The following is a 6,000-nucleotide window of genomic DNA, read 5'->3' on the forward strand; positions in this document are numbered from 1 at the left end:
GTGATCGGCGCTACACTGCCTAACTAGGACAGGCCGGACCGTGGCCCCCTGAACTGCATGTCCTACGGCGCCCAGGGCAAAGGACAAATTAGCCAGGGGCATTGAGGGCAAGTGCCCTCACAAAGTTTTCTTACGCCACTTAAAGCCACTGAGCTGCAGCGTACTCTCGCCAAAGCCAGGCCCTAAGGAGACTGGCCCGCCACCCAAACAACTAGCACAAAAAAGAAAACAAATCCCTCACAAAGAAACCGATACCTAACTCATTTAAATGCACACCATCATGCCTAAAGAAACGTCTAGTATCGCCTACCAAAAAGGTATGACACACCAATCCTCCCATGGACTCAATGTGCTTCGCCATCGCTACATTCGCTTTCTTACGCGCCCTTTCTAATGCACCATGCTTCCGCACTCCTCTCTAAGTCAAACAAGGCATCATCTCAGACCACACGATTCACACCGATGGCCAACGCAATCGCACCTCATCAAAAACCTCACGAAGACGTACAATCAACGACACACCCTTCATTTTACCTAAATCATTCCCTCCAATGTGCAACACCATATATTCTGGGACTCCACATTTGGCTACAGAGGAAACAATCAAATCCATCACCGAATCCACATGCAAACCTCTAACACCAAACCAACGCAACTGACGTCTATCTACTGGCAAATAAAAACATGTGGGAGCCCATCGTGTGTAAGCCCAAAATATAAATGAGTGGCCCATAAACCACACCTTTCCATCTTCAGCTGTCCTGGCTGTGGAAAAAGAGAAAGCCTAGCCGTGAGAACCACACCAAACCCAATTTGAAAAACAACACAACTTTAGAAAAACACATAGCAACTAAACTAGCAGGGATACACATGGGGAAAAACAGTAACCCGAGTGAAGGAGAAAAACTAAAAAACCTACCCGGGAACCAAAGTGGGTCAGATCATGGCTACCAGGAGGAAAAACTAAAAAATTCCCTCACACCCCCAATTGTTGAATGCTAGCCGTTCAACGATTGGCAGGTAAACTACGCTTTTGGGTTGTCACCAGGTGCGCATCTAAAGCCTGTCACAATGCACATATTTCTTGTATGCAGATGAATGCCAATGCCCTACCAACTGAATGGAAGCAGGAGATGCTCCCGTCATCGCAGCGACCGTAACTGCACCAATCCGAAACGAATGTGTACCATACTCTGTCGGATTGATACCTAACTCAACTAAACCTTGTTTAAAGACAGCGGCAAACTGAAATTTAGTGAGTGGCTTAAGGTCCGAATGAACCAACCACTGAGCCCCTCCTTCTGGAGGCAGCGCCATGTAAATTGAAGCTAAATTAATTGGACAGATTGTCAAATCCCTATGTTGCTCCAGCGTTACCCATTTACCCGTACCTGTTTGGTCCATTTTAGAGTAACGTAGTTTGCATAATAATGTCGCATCCCTAAAAACTATGTCTTTGAACAACAGCCCAGATGATGTGCATGTCTTATTGACTGCCACCAATTTGCTCACCCTGAAAGCCCCAAAAAATTCTACAGAAAAAGCAAGCCGGAAAAGGGAAACCTCAAAATCGTTAGAGGCCACCTTCTCCATAACTGCTAACAGATTAGACAACAACTGAACGTCAATAGGTCGTCGGGAGTCAGCTCGAGCGGGGAAATCCTTCGCCCATCCTTTTAAAGCCTTAACAAGAATGAAAGATTTGGTTGGATCGTTCAAACCCTTCAATTTACAAAAGAAGGAGACTCCCGCCAGAGTCGACCCCATGGAGGCCCTTGATCTACCCTGCTGGTACTTTTCCCAAACAAAGGAGGAAAGAACCTCCCTTGAGGACTTACCTAGCGCACCAATTACGCCAGGCAGCGGAGTACGTCCGTAGAGTGGATGGGGCCAATGATTGTAGAGCCAATCTTTCTAAGCCGGCCTGATGGTCTGCCACACAAACGACGGGCAATTGAAAGCAATTTCATTTACAACCCCCGGCACGTGTCTGGCTCTAAATCTGATATTACTCTCCAAGCAACGCAATATTAAATGTCGAAGTACACGCAAAACTAAAGGAGAAGACGAGCGCTGGTTGTTAATGGCATGAACTACACCCAGATTGTCACACCAAAAAACTATGTGGTGGTTACTAAGTCGCGCAGACGAAAGTTCCACCGCTACGACAAACGGGAACAGCTCTAACAGCAACAAATTACTCATCAAAACTTCTTGGTGCCAGTCAAGCGGCCATGGAGCAGCGCACCATTCCCCATTGAAAAAGGCCCCAAAACCAGATGATCCCGCCACATCAGTAAACAGTTGCAACATGCTGTTAGCTTCTGGTGGTGAGGGCCAAATACGTTCACCATTAAAATGAACCAAAATCTGATCCAAATTTGAAGATCATCCTTTATCTCCTTTGCTAAGCGAACATGCTGATGTGGCCTGACCACTCCAGCTGTGGCCCTCTCCAATTTCCTGCAAAATACTCTACCCATTGGAATTATCCGACAAGCAAAGTTAAAGGAACCTAGCAGTGACTGAACCTTACTAGGCTTAACTGATTTCACTGCTAAACGGCCAGCAATTTGTTCCAGTAACTTATCAACCTTGTCTACAACAACCCGTGGCTGTATCTATCTCAATTCCTAAATAGACTACCGTATATACTCGAGTATAAGCCGACCCGAATATAAGCCAAGGTACCTACTTTTACCCCAAAAAACTGGGAAAACTTATTGACTCGAGTAAAAGCCTAGTGTGGGAAATGGCAGCAGCTGGTAGTGCCCCCAGTAGTAATTCCCCCTGGTTATGCCCCCAGTAGTAATCCCTCCTGGTAGTGCACCCAGTGGTAATCCCTCCTTTCAGTGCCTCCAGTGGTAATCCCCCCTTTCAGTGCCCCCAGTAGTAATCCCTCCTGGTAGTGCACCCAGTAGTAATCCCCACTTTTAGTGCCCCCAGTAGTAATCCCCCCTGGTAGTACCCCCAGTGGTAATCACCCCTTATAGTGCCCCCTGTAGTAATCCCCCCCTGGTTGTGCCCCTGTAGTAATCCCCCCCTGGTAGTTCCCCCAGTGGTAATCCCCCCCTTTAGTGCCCCCTGTAGTAATCGCCCCCTGGTAGTTCCCCCTGTAGTAATCTCCCCCTGGTAGTGCCCCCTGTAGTAATCGCCCCCTGGTAGTGCCCCCAGTAGTAATCGCCCCCTGGTAGTGCCCTTGTAGTCCCCCCCCCAGTAGAGAGAGACGTGATAAGAATAAAAAAAAAAATCACTTACCTGAAACTCTCGCTCCTGGTCCCGCCGCTATCCGCTCCTCCGGCCGCTTTGCATGGGAGAGACGTCGTCATGACGACATGTCTCCCATTACCCACTGCGGGAGCCGGAAGATGGCTCCCGCAGTGGGAGCAGCAGCAGCCGCTGAGAGTCTGACAGACTGATTACAACTAACACACAGCTGCCGGCTCCCGCGGCTGTGTGTTTGTGCTGTGTAGCACTGACCGAACTCCGTCCGGTCAGCGCTACACTTCACTTGAGTATAAGCCGGGGGGGTACTTTTTCAGCACAAAAAATGTGCTGAAAAACTCGGCTTATACTCGAGTATATACGGTAAGCAAGAAACAGGACCTTCTGTCTTTTCATGTGCAACTGGTACCCCCAAGACCTGAAACAGAGCCTGAGCAGAAAAAGGAGATCAGAACAGATCTCGCTATTTCCTGGACCTATAAAGAGAAAATCATCCAAATAGTGGGCCACACCTTTTTGACCGGTTCCGGCCTGGACACACCATTGTAAAAAGGAACTGAATTTCTCAAAATAGGCACAGGAAACCGCACAGCCCATTGGCAAACATTTATCAATAAAATAACCTAAATCTAAACGAAAACCCATAAACTTCATAGCATCCGGATGCATTGGCAATAAACGAAAGACTGATTCTATATCTAATTTTGCTAACAAAGCGCTATAACCAAAACTGCGAACCAAATCCAAAGTCTCATCAAACGACTGATAGACAACTCTACAGAAAATATCAGGGATAGCATCATTGACCGAACTACAAGGAGGATATGAAAAAAAAAAACTTTCCTGGAACTTTCTTGGGAGCGACAACAACCGGAGATATACAGAGATCCTACTAGGGAGGACTGGTGAAAGGACCCTCCATTCTACCTAGAAGGACCTCTTTTCCTACCTTATCCTGTAATTCTTCAGGGAATTCCCTGGTGGAACACAAATGACTAGAAGCCCTAACTAACAACGGACCCTGAATAGGTAATTGAAAACCAAACGTAAAACCGTTCAATAAGAACAAGGCATCTTCCTTACAGGGATATAACTGAAGCCATCTACCCAGAGAAACTAAACAGACGGGGGAGCTAGCCTTAACCAGATCCCTTGGAGCCATCCCCACGTTCTTGTGGAGTCCCACCCACTCCGCATCGACAGTCCTTGGCCGGATGCTCACCCCCGCAGAGATGACAGGAGTGGCGAAAATGATACCCTGACCCACGTGTACAGCGGGAGTCGTTGAAGGCAAAGCATTTTCCTCTTGCCCACCCTGTCAAACCTGATTTACCAGAAGCCAAGTTCCTACGGGGCTGCACCGTATCCACAGGAGTCCGATGATTCTGAGACACTTCTAACCATACTTCGACGTCTTTTACCCCAAACGGTATGATCATACATCCGTCATGTTTCTTTCTGAACTGTGTATCAAATTCTCTCCATGCCAAATTCCGAGACCTCACGAACATGTCCAATACCAAAAATAGGTATCTGATAATATTCACATGTTCCTGCGCTCGTGTCTCAAGATAGCATGTTGCGAATATGAGCATACCCTTCAACCAGTTATTAAAATTACGAAAGGCTTCTTCTCCCACACCCCCAGTCTTTTTAGCTTGTGCAAAACTTTTTTTCACGTCGTCAGTGAGGGAGAAAAATTCTACGAACTTCCCTTTCTTAATTCTGCCTCGCACACTTTTATGCAAACCACGAAGCATCGCGGTGTTTGCACAATGGACTGTATCCGCTCCAGCTTCATGCTTTTTACTCCCTATCTCCGTTTCTGTCCTAGCAGCACTACTAGATTTCTTAGCTAAGCGGCGCGCAACCATTCTGGCAATCTTACGCGGCATGCTGGTGAACCAGTAGAGTGAGAAGAATCAGAAGAAGAATCAGAGGATGAAGAAACCACATCATACTCACCAGAGCCAGAGGGACCTGGAGTCCCCTCGTCTGCTGCCGAATGAGGAGTACTAACTGTCTCGACGACTGAATGCACTTCATTCGGACCTGTCACAGGAAACATCTGAACTGCAGTCTGTTCAACATCGTGACCTCCAGCAACCTCTGAACATGTAACTAAAGGAGATGGGTGAGGCACTGGCAAAGATGGAGGAACCACGGGTGTTTTGGGTTATTCCAGAGGTGGGAGAGGAGGTGCCACCAGGGTGGCCACCACCTGCGCGACACTGGACGCAGCCGGTATCCCGGGATAAGAGCAATCCCTGTGGGGGAGGAGAAGGAGCGGGATAGGCGGCGGTACCATGGTGTGGGCGTAACCCTGCCAGGGAGGTAAATAGGGGTAAGACAGATGGGGATGTTGAAAGTATGGCGAATAGGCCACAGTGGAGGATGGAACCTGAGGGGCTGCAGGCATTCCAATAAAATCTACTGCCTAGCAGTGACAGAGACTCCGCAGCCAGCCAAGGCAGGAGCCACGACTGGTTAATACAGTCATGAGAACCATATTCCCCCTCATCTACCTAATTGGAGTGATTAGAAAATAAAAATGTTCCCCCCAGCACACTGCAAAAGGCCAGCAATAAGATTTGAATACTACATAATATAAATACAGAGATCTTTCTGCATATATTTGAAAAGATATGTTTAAGCACTGGGCCACGTCAAGGCGTCTCTGTACTGCTGCATACACACGGAACAACTTAAACAACCATAGATATTGTTGATAGATTTCCCTCCAACTTTGTGTAGAGCAGGTCAAACGATTTTGGT

Source organism: Taudactylus pleione, unplaced genomic scaffold, assembly GCF_031769625.1.
Source record: "Taudactylus pleione unplaced genomic scaffold, aTauple2 ptg000156l, whole genome shotgun sequence".
Classification (NCBI taxonomy): domain Eukaryota; kingdom Metazoa; phylum Chordata; class Amphibia; order Anura; family Myobatrachidae; genus Taudactylus; species Taudactylus pleione.